The sequence below is a fragment of the Sarcophilus harrisii genome, chromosome 6 (genome assembly GCF_902635505.1).
Source record: "Sarcophilus harrisii chromosome 6, mSarHar1.11, whole genome shotgun sequence".
Taxonomy (NCBI): Eukaryota; Metazoa; Chordata; class Mammalia; order Dasyuromorphia; family Dasyuridae; genus Sarcophilus; species Sarcophilus harrisii.
The window spans coordinates 200,586,314-200,603,741 of NC_045431.1; the positions used below are offsets into that span (position 1 = coordinate 200,586,314).

The 17,428-nt window shown below is 43.5% G+C and overlaps 1 protein-coding gene across 1 annotated transcript in view; it reads right to left on the minus strand.

Moving 5' to 3' along the window:
- LMO1 (LIM domain only 1) overlaps window positions 1-3,532 on the minus strand; it is a 67,188-nt gene extending 63,656 nt beyond the window's left edge. The window contains exon 1 of the mRNA XM_031941433.1: window positions 3,482-3,532. The gene's annotated coding sequence lies outside the window, so the exon portion shown is untranslated. The remainder of the gene's footprint in view (window positions 1-3,481) is intronic.
- Between the last annotated feature and the right edge of the window lie 13,896 nt (window positions 3,533-17,428).

Consider the following 17,428-nt stretch of genomic DNA (forward strand, 5'->3'; position numbering starts at 1 on the left):
TGTGTGACGTTGGTCAAATCTCTTCATTCTGCTGACACCCAGTTTCTCCTTTGAAAATTGAGAGGGTTAAGCTAGATAACTTCATCCGGCTTTTAAAAACTAGAACGCTTCCTTCTCAGGTCCTATGAAGATGAACGGTTAGGAACACAAGCTTCCAGTTTTGCTTCCCCAAGTTCATGTAACTGTGGGTGCTTTGCTGTTGCTGATCTGGAATTGCATTTGAACTATCATATCAGGTTCCATCAGAGAGAAGGCTCTTGAGTATCTCCAAAGACACAAAAAGATCCTGCACTGCTGATATAAGCTGACGTGATTTCACAACATACAAATCACATATGCTGCAGACCTTTTAGGCGATGGTCTTGGCAGCCTACTATGCAGTGGTCTCAACCATCTCAGACTCCTTATTAAGGCAGAAAAATCATATCAAATCCTGTCAGGTTGGGACAGGAAAGGCAGTTTGTTCAGAGGTGTCCAGCACAACGATAGTGGGCTGGCACTAATGTAGTGAAATGCTCAGGTTGCTGTCTGGAGGAATCTATTCCTTATAGGAGACTTTTAGATCCAGCACTGAAGATCAGCTATATTGATAGAGGACTCTGCCCTCATGTCTGGTGAAAATGGACTAGGACCTTTAGGAGAAGGCAAGAAAGGGGTTAGGATAGGATGTCTTTTGAGGTGGTAAGCTCCCTGTCAGTGGGGGGATTCAAGCATAGACTGGAACACCTGTCAGGTCCTGTGGGAGAGATTTCTGTACTGAGGCAGTACCTTAGATGCCAGGATTCTATAACTCAGGAATAAAAGGCAGTCTGGTACAGTGGAAAGGACATAGGAAATACAATCAGAGAATCTAAGTTGAAAGGCTTGCTGCCTTATGATCTTGGAAAAGTCACTTCTCTAAGTCCTCAATTTTTTCTATCTTTAGGATTCTATGATCTGGTATCAAATGATATGGAAATTAACATGGTCTGGGGTCAGCAACCCCAAACTGTCCTCCTGAGTCTGGGAACAGTGTGTCTAATCTAAATTCCAGGTGTTCTGGGCTAGTGAGGCTCAGTGTTCCACAGGGAGCACCCAGAATGCCTTTTTTGAAACCTCATATCCCACTATGAACCAGGGCAAAGTCACTGAGTGAGGGGCCAGGCTACCTCCCTCTGGAATTAGGCAAACCCTTGGGTGCACACACACACACAGTCACATAGACAAAAACTAAGAAATTCTCATGCTCCAAACTCTGTTTTCCTTCAATTTCAGGAAAATTAAGTAGATTTGGATCCTTAAAACTAGCTCAAAGTCAAAGCACACAAAGAATCTTTTCAGGTTTTCCGAGTCCTGTGTGGAAAGCAGATGAGGCAAGAAAACAAGACTTTAAAAAAACAGTTTGACCCTGGCTGCCTCCAAGAGGGCAAAAGGGAACATGGCTCTAAGGAACTACCATGAGAACCACCCACCTACTGCTCCTGTTCCTTTCAAGCAAGCAGGCAGTCAGGTTACTTGAGGCTGAGGAAGACTCGTAGGAAAAGTGGCCATGGTGGTACGGGGGTTTCAAATTAATTTCTTTCCATCACACTAGTTGCAAGGCCTAGTGTTTAATGACCACATCTGCACTGCTGAGAGAATCAATAAGTAGCCCTCCTTTGGCTATTTGCCCCATTCCCCTCCCAGTGTTGACCTGCATCTAGTCTTACAGCCACAGGTCAGCAGACCTGAACAGGATAATAGAATTTAACAGTCCTTAATTTTTGAACCACTTAACTGTCTGCCTGTGCCCTACTATCAGAAGGAAGAAAAACAGCATTTCTTCCTACTTCCTACTTCCGTGGAAGAAGTCCTATGCTTGGTAGGTCCAACAGGGAGTAGTCTCGGAGCAAGTCCTAAAAGTTCAATACTTTACAATATTTCCTGACTCTGGGCTCTGACGATGGGGTTCAAGTGATTGTCTTCCAATTCAACTATTTAGTGCCCCAGTCTCTAAGCAGTCAAGAACATTTCTCATGTTCCCTTCTCCTCAAGCATATAACAGTTCTGGCCACCAAAAAGTCACAATGAGGGATGCCACTTGGGATGTTTTAGGATTCCTCAGGATTGAGAGGAGTAAAAAAAAAAAAAAAATCAAGGAGCTCCCTTCTATTTCTTGGCCCAGTGACTTGCCCATTTCCACAGAATTCTGGAGCCATGCATCCCTTTATGAAATCAGCAGTCCCAAAATATAATAGGAAGCTGGACCTAGATGGAAAGGGGTCATTGAAAATGCGGGTACTTTTCTTCTGAAGTTCACCACCAAAACCTGGCGTGACTAGTATAATTTCCTGGATTTTCAGACTACTTGTTCTGGAAGGAGAGGAGGCATCTGCTGGGATAGAAGAAGCAAGAGTATCCACCCGTGTTAAGAGCTCTAGCCAAGGGAAGTCTGGGAAAACAAAGGCAATTTAATGGGCCGGAGGATGAGAAAGCAGGAACCTCACCGCACCACTAAGGCCAAAGACTAGAACTGAGATTGAAGGCTTCTCCCTGCCTCTCCTCCAGGTTGCTCTCATCCTGTGTTTTTAAAGACTTCGAAACCCAAAGGTTTTTAGAAGCTGTCTCCTGGAGCTCTGTGCCTCTTTTCTAGAAAGAAACCTGCCTACAGACGTGGGAAGGTCACTTGAAGGCCCCGTATTTGGGGAAGGGGTGTGTAGAGGCAGGGAGTGGGGGAGACACGAAAGAGTTGCTGCTTGGTATTGCTGAAGCTGCTGTCACACCGCCTCATGGAAGGGTGGGTGGGGGGCGGGGAGGAAAGAGCAGAGGGAGAAGTGGGGGAAAAGGAGTCTCTTCATCAGCATCCCTTAGTAGTAGGACAGGTCTCTTTAAGGGGGCGGCCACCGGGTTATCTCCCGGACAGATCCTGTGGACAGATCCTAATCCTCCCCGGATCACTGCCCTGCCCCGACCCTCCCCCACTGGCTTCCTCAAAAGGGATCTCTAGATCCAGAGTCCCCGAATCAGAAGCAGGGGTGTTGGGGTCAACTCCGGCCTCCAGTCCGCAACTCGTTTAAAAAGTAAATCTCCGCCCCCCGCCCTTTGTCAGTTTGGGCAAAGCGGTCAGGGGGCGGGATCCCAGGGGAGAAGCCAGCGTGTCCCGCCCCGCCGCACACCACACCTCCCCTCTCTTCCCCTCCCCTCGGGCCCGGGACAGAGTTGGGGGGTGGGGGTGGTCCTAGCTTGAAAAAGTCTGGCCTTTCCACGGCGGCGGGTCTGTGGCTGAGCTCGGTCCGGGAGGCCGGCCCGGCGTTCATGCGTACTGAGCACCCTCCCTACCCCCTCCCCATCCCGGCCCCATTCCAAACCACAACAAATCCACTTTCTACCTCCCGGGGCTGCCGGGCACGGACTTGGAAGGTGGCGCGCGCAACCTGCCCCCCTCCCCCTCTCTGGGCCCCAGGCCCCCCTCCTCTTCCCAGGCCTGGGGCGCACGGGCCGGGCGGCCCTGTGGGGCACCTACCGTCCTCCTTATCCAGCACCATTGTCCTGGCTGCCGGGACGCTGCGCCCGCGCCGCTGCCGCCGCCGCTGCCGCCGCGGCTCTTCCTCCACCCGCGGCAGCTGCCGCCGTCAGCCCGGGGGAGCGTGGACAAGACGCCGCCGCTTCCCGGTCGCCCGGGCGCCTCAGAGGGGACGGGGACCGGGGTACGGGGCCGGGAAGGAGGCGGCCACCGGCCGTAAGCCGGCCCGCTCCGAGCGCGCCCTCTGCCCGGCCCGGGCTAGACCCGGCCGGCGCTGCTTCTCGCGATCTGGATCTGGCCCCTGGCTCGGCTCGGGCTCCTGCTCCCCAGTCCGGGCCCCTGCTGTGCAGCAGGAGGCGGGCGCGCAGGGGAGAGATTAATAATGAATTTGTGAAAGGGCAGCCTGGCGAGAGCGCGGGGCGGGCCGTGCGCCTGGGAGCCGGGGAGCTTGGGAGCCTGGGAGCCGGGCAGGGAACGGAAGGGAGCGCGATCCTGCTCGGAGCCCAGAGCCCGGAGCCCGGCTCGCTTCGGGGCAGGAGCAGTTATTCGGCGGCGGGCGGCCGGGCGAGGCAGCAGCCAGGAACAGCGAGCGAGCAAGCGATCGAGGAGGAGCCGGAGCCGGAGCCGGAGCCGCCGCCGCCGCCCGCTCGCAATTTATGTGCCTCTGCCCTCTCCGGCTGCTGAATAAACGCCCGCATTTCCCAGGGACCCTCAGATTCCCCTGTTAATTAAATCAATTCATTATGCTCAGATCTGATTAGCGGCCCTTCCCCCCCCTCTTTGAATCAATTATTCAATACACAAACATAATTGCCTGTGCCAGAGGTGCCTAAGTATTAGCTTATTTAACTCCAAGGACACTAATTACCCCTAGGGCAAGGGAACTTTTCTCATTAATTCTGACAAAACACAAAAGCGGAGCGGAGTGTGTGAGTGAGTGAGAATGTGTGTGTGTGTGTGTGTGTGTGTGTGTGAGAGAGAGAGAGCAGTGAGAGTGAGTGTGTGTGTGTGTGTGTATGTGTGTGTGTGTGTGCGTGAGCGCAGAGCCGTCTGCGCGGGCGGGGAGGAGAGGAGCGCCTGACACACACACGTGCTTCTGAGGAAATAAGCCCCAACCACTCTCCTGAAAATCCTCCTCCTCGGACCCCAGTGGCCGGCCAGAGCAGAGGGCAGCACCCAGCCATTGTGGGGAAGCTACAGGGGTGGGGGGAGGGAGGGAGCAGAGAACTACTTGGAACAATTCGTTAAGTACGGGAGAGAGCCAAGCCTCCCCAGGCAGAGAGACCTCCCGCGATGTGGGGGGACAGCGCCACCTCGCCTTTGGGGCTGCTCTTCACTGGTTTGGTCTCAAAATGAGCAAGAATCCTTCCCTTCAGCCTCTTCCACTAGTTTGGTTTTGCCACCCACTCCCACCGTTACCCAACACCCCCAAAATTCACACAAGCTTCTTGTTTTCAACGTCCTAATCAGACAAGACTGAGAAGGCAGAACAAGTCGCCTTTTCTTCCTTCTCCTCCCTATGAGAACACATAGTCCATATTTCCACTAACAACACATATTCCCCCCTCAAATGAAACCCAAGAGAACCTACCCATTACACCCTCCCCCCAATCCCTCCACTCCTATCAGCACCGAACACAAACAGTCTTGGAGTTTGTGGGACATGGACGAACTAGAATTAGACTTTTCCAAATTTTAGTTCTCCCCAAATCTCTTTTAAAACGGCCAGAATCAAAAGTCAGAGACAGAGAGCTAGAGGCAGAAGGAGGCGAGCCAGAGACGCAGAGGCAGAGACGCAGAGACCGAGAGAGTAATTGATTCCCCCAAATTAGGTTTCTGCTTTCTAAAGACCCTCATTGTTCCTCTTCAATGTGCACAGAGGTATTGAAGATTTTCTTTTTGTTCCCCCAGGCAATGAATGAGCTGATCCATTAATCCATTTGGCTTTTATAAATCAGGAAACTAATATTAGCTCTGTTCATACAGGCTTTATTTAATTGGGAGGGGGAAAGGGGCCCACCAGTTACCCCTTCTCCGTCCCCAACCCCCGCTAATAAATAAGAAAGAAAGAGAAGAAATGTTTTCTAGCGCATGAAGAGGACTAGGAGGAAAATGAATATGGAGAATACGTGAGAAGTCCGGACACAAGTTGTCAATGGTGACAACTTGAGGTTGCTTATTTACTGAAGTTGTGTTGTGTTCCGATGCTAAGGTGTCTCAGTGGCTGGGGCTCTTTGACAACTCTTTATCCTTCCTTATTCCTTAGGTTAGATTTCAAGGGGTTCCTGGACTAAGATGGGGGGAAATTGCATATTTATTTTCATTAACGTCTAATTGAAATTTGGTGATTCCTCCGATTATTCTTTTTAAACCACATTGTTTTGAGAATGGTCTGTAGACTTCCCCAGCCTGCCAAAGGGCAGGGGCCAAAGGGGATCCCTGCCACAAAATGGTTAAGAACAACTGTTTTAATACAATCTCCTCCTCCCATTTAGAGAGGCAATCTGAAGCCCAGAGGTCACACAGAAAGTTTAGTGAGAGGTCTGGATCGAGAATCTAGTTCGTTCATCAGACTTGGAAGATTAAAACTTTTTAGAGGGCAAGGCATTTTGTTTCTTCTTGTTCATGGAACTATCCAATGCCTAACAATCAAATGGTGCTACATCAGACAAGGACATTGACTCTGGCCTTCCTCCCCCAAATTAAACGTCCTGGAGTTTGAATTTGTCTGATCACAGTAAAGCTACTTTACTTGTTCATCCATACCAGTGACAAGTGTTTGTCATATTTCTACTATGGGCAAGATGTCTATGAACTTGGGATGGTGGAATGAGGGAGAGTGAATACAGAGATAATAAGATATATTGCTTGCCTTCTGGGGAAAGCTTACAAGGTTGAGCTTTTGTGTAGAGAATCATATATCTAATCTTTCAATATCATCTAGGTCAACTTAGACAGAGATCCTATAAGGTTCAGTGACCTGCCTAAGATGCCAAAGTAGTACTTGTCTTATAGACTCAGGATTAGAATTCAGGTTACACTCAATAACTCTATTATTTCATCATGAAATGATCCGTCTGTAAGGTAGATGAAAGGAAATGGGAGGGGGAATGGAAGGTGTGTTGGAAGAATTTATTTTATTTAAACCAAGTTTCAGAAAGTCCTTGGCAGGCACAGAGACTAGAATACAGCAAAGAATCAATCATTCTAAAAGCAAAGACTCCTTGTCTGGCATAGGAAGTTACCCGGGGAGAAAAGAGATGATGTAGGATTATAGTAGAAACAAGTATAATGAAATCAAGAAAGTCAGATCTGATATTTCGTCTTCCAACTCTGGGCCTATTTTCTCCTCCATAGAATGGAATTGGAAAGACAATCTCTAAAACCAGTAAGATTGCAGAATCTGAGTCAGAAAAGAACCCATAAGCCTTTCTGATCTAACCCAGAATTAAACTAGAACCCCACTCTGCAACATCCCTAAAAGTAGCTACCCAATTTTGACTTGAAAATCCTAATATAAATTTTACTACTTCCTCAAGTAGCTCATTCCATGATGAGAATAGTTCTATTTGCTATCAAGCTTTACCTTATCCTCCATCTACTTCTAGATTCTTATATAAACATAAATGATCTAAAATGACTGTAATTTTGAGGACATTTCAACTATCTAGAGCACAGGATAAGATTAGTTTCCCTAATAACTGAAGATTATCTCTCCCCCCCCCACATTCTCCTTAAGCACCAAATCATCATTAAAAACTTTTTTTTATATTATCATAGATTTCTTCTGTCAACAAGGCAGACTGAACATAATTTAATCTCTTGATGATCCAGGGTCAACTGTTATGAGCAACCAGCTATGCTTATCAATCAACCAGTCAATCACCAAGCATTTTTTTTTTAAGGCTAGCCATGTTTCATTCCTTTCCAGATTGTACTCCTGGACTTCCTCTACCATGCTCCTACTTTTCTTCCTGAAGCCTCCTTCCTGCATGGAATTCATACATTGGAACTACCCTAGGTTCCTCTCAGAGCCTCCATTTAAGGAAGGTTTTCAGGCCAGCTGGGTCTCCCATTCTCAAGACTTTCCCCACCATGCGGTGAACTGGATACCTTTGTTCTCTCCCCTTTCAGTTATCTTTTATATGTCTGTCTTTTCTCTTGAATGTAAGCTTCTTTTCTTCTTCTTCTTCTTCTTCTTCTTCTTCTTCTTCTTCTTCTTCTTCTTCTTCTTCTTCTTCTTCTTCTTCTTCTTCTTCTTCTTCTTCTAATTCTAATTCTAATTCTTCTTCTTCTTCTAATTCTTCTTCTTCTTCTTCTTCTTCTTCTTCTTCTCCTTCTTTTTCTTCTTCTAATTCTAATCCTTTTTCTTCTTTTCTTCATGGCAAAGCCTTTCTTTCTTACGGCTTTATTATATTCCCATAATTAATACAGTGCCTGGCACATAGTAACTAAATGCTTGATAAATGTTATGTTGTTAACTGATAATGACCGGAAGTAGCCATTAACTCCCTAAGCACTGTCCTAGGTACTGAAAATACAAATCTAAGAGCTTTTTATGTTGTGATACAATGATAGGTTGGAGTGCGTTGAGGTGAATAAAGCTATCTTTCTATTCACTAAATGACTCCAAGTTGCCATGCTTTTCATGTTCTTGTGCCTGCTTTTTGTGGTCTTTCTGGTTTTTCCCAGGTGCTGTTAGGTGTTAGCTTTCACTTGTCTGCTATTGGTATTCTTGTGTCTCAACTCTTTTAATCTCCTGTGAGCTTAGATAACCTAGCTTGTTAGAACAATGTATAAAGGAAGAATCGATGGTCTCAGAGAAAGGGTTCAAGTGAACTTTTATTTGGTTAAAACAAAATGTAATGTCCAAACTCTAAGATCCTTTAAGGCTGCCCAGAAGGTTTAGCTTCCTTCCTGATTATCAGTTGGGCTTTTAGGTGAGTAAAACATCTGCTAGAATCTCCAAATCTGAAGAATTTCTGCAAACTCTCCATCTTGGATTACCAGAATTCTGATTTCTTGGTTCTGGGGACCCAAGATAAAACTTGCCTGTGCTTGGTGTCACTCATAAGGAGTATGCAGAAGTAAAGGAGAGTTCTGATAAACATAGTCCTTTTCTTTATGAGAAATGTTTGAATTAGGGAAAGAACATTGGCCAGAGTCAGAAGCCCTGGATGCTAGTTCTAGCTCTGCCACTAACTTTCTCTGTGACTGGGTGTGTTACTTCCCTTCTCCGGACCCTCCTTGTTCAAAAAAAAATTTAGATGACAGAGGACAATTTCCCAAACTGTGACCCTAAAGAAATCACTCTCTCTTCTGAGGGACTCAGTTAGCATGTTTGTAAAATGATTATGATGATGATACTTATATTGCTTTTCTCAAGAGTTGATAGTCCTTATTAGATGTGATCAATAAAGGTACCTTTAGATAACTATTCTTTACACACACACACACACACACACACACACACCCCACATTGCTCAGATTTCTGTTTGCAAAGCACTCTCCTCACAATAAATTTGTAGGCAAGTTGATGCAGTGATTATGAATCACCTAGTCAATCAACAAACATTTGTCTGTTAGTTTGACACACTATGTCAGATACCCTGCTCGACACTGAGGGCACAAATACAGAGAATACAATTCTTGCTCACAAGTAGATTATATTCTACCATGATTCCCACTTTATAAATGAGGATACTCAAAAGAAGTGTCTTGCCCAGTGTGAGCTTCTCTGTAATTTCTCTTTCTTTTCCCTTTACCCCAGCCTCTCTTGTTCTTACTCTTTCTATCTTTCTTTCTATTTTCTCCCTTCCTTTCTTCATCTCCCTCTTCCTTATCTAAAGAGCCTCACAGATGCCAGTCACTTAGCTCCCTAAATTAGCAGAGAAGGAATTGGAGGAACAGTTTCTTGTCTGTCTCTAAGGGGACTCTCTTCTACAAACTCGTAGGCCTTTTCTCAGTCTGTTATTGTGCTGGTCTTTCTCTAACAAGGTGACTTGTTTAGTCTGGTGTTTTACCCTTTACCTTAAAACCTGAGCCTCTTCTTTCCTCCTATCTTATGTGATTGGAGCAAAAGCTTTTCAGGAAATTTTTTCCTTTCTCATACATGATACTTAGGTAAAAGGTTCATCTATGCAATTTAAAATAATCTCATGGGGGCACTTCTTATCCTAATGGGATGCTGGGAAAATCTTTTTCAACTCTAAACATGAGAGTGGTAAAGCTCTTATTTAGAGATTCTCATGGGAAAGGTTGAGGCGACACAGACTATTGTTTCACCCCTTCCCCAATTCCAGAAATGCTTCCAGGATGAGAATTCCAGCCTCATCCCCTTTTCTCTAAACACCTTGGCTCACCTTGTTCCCCTTCATCAAGACCAATTCTAAAGACCTTCCCACTGGTATCTCTGTGCTCTGTGATGCTCTGAGGCTACAGGTGATAAAACGACCCTTTTTGTGTTAGTGGAAATTGTATATTATTAGTACCTATGAAAGATAGTTGTGTATAAGAACTGTAAGATGGGCTTTGATTGAATACTTTCAAGGATCCAGAGTTTACACACCAAGTATAGATATGAAATGCTATGGGATACTATGCAAAGATGAAGAATACTTTTAGGAAATTCCATCCCAACATGAAGTCCTCTTATTGTGGTTTGATCAACTGTAATTCCACTGAGATAGAAGATATGAAGCCATATCAACTTATGGGGGAACTAGAATTGGAAGTTGTTTTATATACATTATCCTGATTTAGTTCATGGATATAGCAAGGAAGTCTATATTCTATACTATTCAGTGATTTTTTTTTCTTTTTTCTTATCCAGGGAGTATATCTTTATATGTAAACCACTTTGTAAACCTTAAAGCCCTTTAAAAATATCAGCCATCATCTCCATTATTATCTTATCTCTGTTTTTCTTTGGGAGAAAGGACTCTGGCAGTTTCACTAGCCAGATCTGTTTGGGGATGTGGGTGTAGAAGAGCAGAAACAGGGGCAGTCCTATTAGTGGAGAAAATACTGTAGATAAAAGAATTGCTGGACAGTCTCAATTGCTCCCCAGAAGCACTGCTGTTACCAAGGTATTCCCTGTCCCTGGGAAAGATAACTATAGAAAAGGAATATGGCCCCAGAAGCTGTTATAAGGAGACTAAGGCAGTGTCAATCTTGCTAGCTCTGCCAATAGGCCACAAGTGGGAGGTACAATAGACAGTTTGAACCTCCACATTGGAAAAGGCAAAAAATCACTTTTAGGTGTCTCCAGTGGCTTTAATTGGAGGGCTCTTTCCATAGATCATGTTAGCTACCTCTTGGTACACACCTGGATTCTAGTTGGAGGCAAAGACATTAGGAGGAGGCCCTGGGCATTGCCTGCAGTCAAAGGCAAAATGTTCATCCCATCACTCCCTTGGTTTCATCTGTGTAGGAAGCTGGTCCAGGTGTGATGCCTGGGGACATAGGGAACCGGGCTTTTTCAGGAGCATTCATTCATTCATTCAGCCTTCATTCATGGTCAGTCCCAGGAGATTTTAAAAACATCCACAGTGTGTTAGAACCAAGAAACATACTAAGATAATTCAGTTCAATTCAATAAGCATTTTTCAAGTATGTATCATGTGCAAGGAATTGTGTAAGATAATAGCGAAACAGACAAAATGAAATTTTTATTCTTATATTCTCTTGTGAGAATATAATATGCAAACTAAATAAGTGCAAGATAATGTGAGGAAGGTAAGAAGGTTGGGAGGGAATCAGAAGAGAGATCAGGCAGCAGGATGATTTCAGAGAGGCCTGGAAAGACTTGCATGAACTGATACCAAGTGAAATGAGCAGAACCAGGAGATCATTGTACATAGTGTCTGTGGACATGGCTCTCTTCAATAATTTGATGATTCAGGCCAGTTCCAATGGTCTTGTGGTGAAGAGAGCCATCTGCACCCAGAGAGGGGATTGTGACAACTGAGTGTGGATCACAACATAGTATTTTTACTCCTTTTGTTGTTTGTTTGAATTTTGTTTTCTTTCTCATTTTTTTCCTTTTTTAATCTGCTTTTCTTGTGCAGCATGATATTTGTTGAAACATATATAGAAGAATCGCACGTTTAGCATACATGGGATTACTTGTCATCCAGGGGAGAAGATGGGGGAAAGGGAGGAAAAATTAGAACATGAGGTTTTGTAAGGGTAATGTTGAAAATTATTCATGTATATATTTTGAAAATAAAAAGCTTTCATTAAAAAAAGAAGAGAGATCAAGAGAGGTTGCCTGAAGTGGGTGACATCAAAACTGAACCTTGAAGGAAGCTAAAAATTCTTTTTTAAAAAACATACACATAGATAATTTTCAACATTTACCTTTGCAAAACCTTGTGTTCCAAATTAAAATTTCTTTTTTTCTTCTAAAAATCCCTGGAAATAATAGGGGTTTTGAGCTATCATCCCACATACAGATTATGTAAGTTTAGTACATGTACTAGCCAAACCCAGTCAATACCTCCAGACCTTCTTGATTCTGTCAAAATATTTGGAGACACCCTGTTTCCCAGAGCTAAGTCCAGGCAAGCAGGCTGTGTCCTGAGCTTGGCATAACAATAATCCTTTGCGCTCAGAATAGTATCACTCTCTGGCAAAGAGTTTTGCTTGGAGTAGCACCAGGTGTTCACTGAGGGATTTAGTTCCCCTTATTTCCCAGGGCTATCCATCACACGTTCACTATCCCTTTTCCTTGTACTACACGTCTGTTCCTCTCCCAAAAGTCTGGTTCTGTGCCCTGCAGAGTGGCCCTAACCCCACAAAACTTGAGACTGTTCCCATAGGACTAAAGAACATCTGTAATATCTCAATAAATGGTGACTAGGAGAAGTATCTCAAGATCTAAGAATGATTGTGTTGTGGGCCAACCCCATTTATATATATAAATGGCCCCAACATGTTAAGCCTTCCTTCTTGGGGGTGGATGGGCACTTTCTGTTTGCAAATGTTATTTTCCCCACTCTGAAATTAAACTTTTATTTGTGTCCCGATTCTCCCGACTTTGACGTCCTTTGTTCAGCTCATTGGATTCCAGCTACCCACAGGATGGAGGCTCGTTCTGATCCAGTTGACAATTCTTTATTATATTTTTTTTCTTTCCCAATTCTAAAGTAAGCGAAGGGTATGTTCTGACATTTCCTCACAAGTGATTAAAATCAAAGCAACTTTAATTAATTAATAAGTTAGCTCTGAGCCCATACTAGTTTATTAAATAATATTTGTTAAGTAAATCTCAGAAACCTTCTTTTCCATAAGGCTTCACAAACCCCTATCAGTCCCCATAATCTCCTTGCTTAAATAAACATCTAAGCAGCAAAATAAACATGGTTGTATAATTCACTAACAGGAAACTAAAGGTTTTAAGAGACTGAGTTCAGGATGATAAGTATTCTAGACAGATTGTTGTTTGTCCTTTGTTCTTGAAAATGACCGATGACATTAGGAAGGTGAGGTCTTAACTTGCAAGTGAATTGGATTTAAGTGAGGCAGGACTGTGCAAAGTCACCAGCATTGCTTCTTTTTCCAGAGTCACTCAGAGTTCAGGAACCAGACATGGGGTGGGATGTGCCCAGATGCAGAGGGACACCTTGGCTTTTTTAAGCTGAAGATTTCCATTTGTCTGAAGCAACACCCATTCAGTGGTTCAAGACCGGGTAAGAATTGAGGCAATTTGAGAAGTTTGCCCTCCTCAAAGAATCCTGGGCATAGGAATAGTTTTTGCAAAAGTAAGGGAGACAGGAGATCCAATGTTTGGCTTAAGATGCAGGCAAATAGATCAGTTTACAATCCATAACAAAATCAATAATTCCTGAATGAATGAATAAAGCATTTATTAAGCACTTACTATTTACAAAACGCCATGCTAAGAGCTGAAGATATCAATGTAAAAGTAATACTCTCTGCTCTCAAGGAACTCGCATTCTAATGAGGGAGACAATACATGTAGAAAGTTTCAGAGGCAAGTCAGATAGAAAGTTACTATGGTCCTTAGGGTGCAGCAGCAGAACAGATAGCAATACCTTCTCTCTCATATAATTTCCACTGATAAAATCATATGTAGAATTGTTTGACAGTGTCAGGGATTTTGGTAAAGTAATGCAAAAAGAGTTTGGAAATGTAGGCTGATGTTAAATTGGAAAAGGCCTTAAGGTCAGGCTAAGGAGTTGGTAGAGGTAAAAAGGAAGTATTGAAGATTCTTGAACAAGAGAGCACCCATCACCCTTTTTATGTTTCAATGAGATAGCATAAGATTTTACTTATAAAGTTTCCTCATCTTTCAAATGTCAGTAACTGCCTATTTCAAATACATACCATGTGCAAGCATTGTGCAAGGTAACAGGGAAACAAAGATAAAATGAAAAAAGCCCTTGTCCTTGAGGAACTTATATTCTCTTGTGAGAATATAGCATGTGAAACTAAATAAGTGCAAGATAATTTGAGGAGAGAAAGAAGAGCAGAAGGCAGATTAGGAGAGGAAGCAGGGCTAATTGAGAATAAAATGACAATGATAGCTAGCATTTGTATAGTGCTTTAAGGTTTGCAAAGTATATTACATATATGTTGTTTGTCCTTTGTTCTAGAAAGGGACCATGACCTCAGAGAGGTGATGTCATGACATGCAAATAAATTGACTTTAAACAAGGGAGGGTCACCCACCTCACTTTCCCCTCCAGAGCCATCTATCAGTGGCAAGATATAGATCAGGATAACTGGAGATGACCTGCATGATTATATCACCTGACTCTCAAAACAGCAGATAAAATTGAAACTGAAAGAGTTTAAGTGTCTTGATTAAGGTCACACAACTAATAAATGTTGGAGGAAGAAGTTGGTAGAAGAAGAGCTCAGGTCTTCTAATAATTTATCCATTAAGAAGTCTAAAGTATGAAACACTTGGCAAATGTACCTTGTATAAGAAAGGTGACCTAGTCTCTAACAATAAAGACATTAGAATAGGATAAGTATCTAAGATCACGTGAAATTATATTTATAAGGTGCTTACCATATTCTAGCACATAGTTGGTATCTAATAAATGCATATTTTCTTCTGTTTTATTTCATGAGCCCCTAATGTTAGTTTCCCTCAGGGTTTCAGCATGACATGGAGATAGCCCTGGATTCTCAAAGGCTGTCCTAGAGGAGTACAAGCTGGTGGATCCTACCATGTTGGAGTAGCTTTGACTACAAGGCAGATAAAGAACCGTGTCCTCATTGACTATGTTATTATGAGTGTTACACTTCGATTCTTAGAGCCTCAGTTTATCATCAGTGAAGCTGGGAGAATGATGCTTGGACTGCCTACCCTCATTGGGTTGTTTCAAGAAGACCTTTTCTAAATACTAAAGAGCTATAGAAACATGTAATCATCATCATCATCATCATCATCACAACCATCATCACCACCACCATCATCATCTTTATTTGGAAGATCAACCTTACTAACATTGGAGAGGCTCATCATCCATTGCTGGTCTTGGTCACTAGGCAATAGATTTATTTTTGGCTACAGATATTACTAAAGAGCCATCTACTTCTGGAGCAAATCAGATACTATCATAGATCCTTGAAGTGGTAAAGTCACATAAAGTAAATAAACACAGCGAAAGAAGAGATTCTAGTGGAGATCCAAGGTAGATGGAGTTAGCAGTCATCTTTGGAGCTTGGATTCTTACAGTAGGGCACCATGGAAAGGGCGCTGGATTTGGAATCGGGGACCTGGGTTGGACTCTTAGCTTTGCCCTATATTTACTATATGAGTAAGATATTTAATTTCTTTGGATCTTGGATTCCCCATCAATAAAATGAGTGGGTTGGATTAAACAACCACCAAGATCCTTCCAGCTCCAAATCCTTGATCCTATGTTTCCTTTCTATGTGACTTTCTGTTTACCTTTCATCCCTCTCTTTTCAACCAAGAGCATCTTCTTTCCCCCACATTTCCAACATTGATTTTACTACTAAGGATGTATCTACTAAGGTAAGGAGGAAGAAGCTGTGTTCTAGGTGGGAGAGAGAGGCAGCCAGAGCAAGTCACTTCACCTCCACCTGCCTCAGTTTTTTCATATGTAAAATGGCCTGGTGATCAAGACTGGTTATAAATAAGGAGCTTCTTCAGAGTTAGTAAGACTAGTCCTTCCAATGATAAGGAAGAAGAGGATGAAAAGGAGAAAGAGAAGGAGAAGGAAGAGGAAGAAGTTTGTAGATCACAGCTTGAGAAGCCCTGATCTAGGACAAATGACTGGTGATGGACTGGATAATTTGGAGTCCCTTCAATTCCATTGGAGTGATGCATATTTTAGTTTTGTTTGGAGAAGTTTGGGGACAGAGTTCCTTGTTGCACTACTATTTTGCCATATTGAGTCTGTCTCTGATTCTGTAAAATGTTTTATCCTTACATAATTCTACACTTAGAATTGGTTTTCTGGATAATTTACACCCAGAATCACCTTGCCTTAAAATCTCCAAGTATTTTTAAAATGTTGTTCAAACTGTCCCTCTCCAGTCCAAGTCCATTAGGACAGTCTATCCGAGAGCTTTTTATTTGCTTGCTAGATGCTTATATAAATGGTCTTAGACAAATCTTACCCCACATTTCTTTCCAGTTTCCTTATCTGTAAAAATGAGGGCAGAGTGTATGTTCATGTGCTCAATTATCATTAAAATCCCTTTTAACTATAATTTGCCTCCTAACTCTAAAATGACATCTCTGAAGCTGCCGATGATGAAACGAAGGCTTAGACAAAAGGTCACAGAGAGAGTAAGTGGTAGAGGGCAAGACTTTAGGTTCCCAGATCTACCTCAACATGCACTCTTTTCACAGGATAGGAGATGGAGAGGAGGCAGAGAGGCAGCGGAGGAGGAGGAAGAGGAGGAGAAGGAGGGAATTAGAAACATTTTGCTTAGTCTCAGAAGATAAAGCTAGGAGAAACGGATTAAAATTGTGTCTATTCTGGCTTGATATCTAAGTAAAAGTTTCCTAATAGTCAGAGCCATCTCCAAGGGTCTCAGGCTACCTCAGAGGAGGTAGTGAGCTCTCCATCACTGGAAAGCTTCAAGAAAAGGCTGGATCTAATCACTGATCAGGGGCAGTGCTGAAGTCCTGAGATGCTGGGATCCCAAGCTTCCTGCCTCCTGCTTCTTCATGCGTAGCTTTTGCCTTTGCTTTTCTGCCCAGAGATTTGAGCACTGAGCTCTAACTCACTCATGCTGCTGCCGGATGCCTTAAATGGAGATTTACGCCATAACACCCTTGCAAATTGTCTGTAATGCCTTACCTTGCCAGTATATCACATTTGCATAAATCTACCGCAAGTATTTATAGATCAATAGATATAAATGTACCTTGAAAGTGAATATCAAAAGTGTATTACTCACTGCACTTCCACCCCTCCCCTAATTAATTCCCATCATCATACCTGGGCTTACTAAATTAAACAGGAGATGGGTAAAATACAGCCCCCTGTCAACAGTCGGCTCTGAAATACTGTGGGGGAGAGCCTCGGGGCTGCCAAGAAGGCCGGAGAACCCAGGGCTCCCTCTTGAAATGTGGTCCGGCAGCAGGGGATGACAAATGGCAATGTATATATTAGTCCTTAAACTTATTCCCTGGAATAACTCTTCCCCCTTCCCCCCCTCCCTTCGTCTCAGGCTGAATCACTTGTCCAGGAGGCCCAGACCGAATAAAACTCCCAGAGGCAGCTACAGCCAGGAGGACTCAGTCCTCCTTCCTAATGGGTCCCATATGAAACCAGGCCTAATTCCTAATTTCCTACAGATGTTCATTCACAGAGGCCACTGACTTCTCCTGTTGACTCTCTAGCACCCCTTTCTCCTCCCCACCCCACTCTCCAATCTAATTAGAAAGGCAGATCTTCCTCCTCAAACTCCCTCCTTCTATTCAAGGAGGCA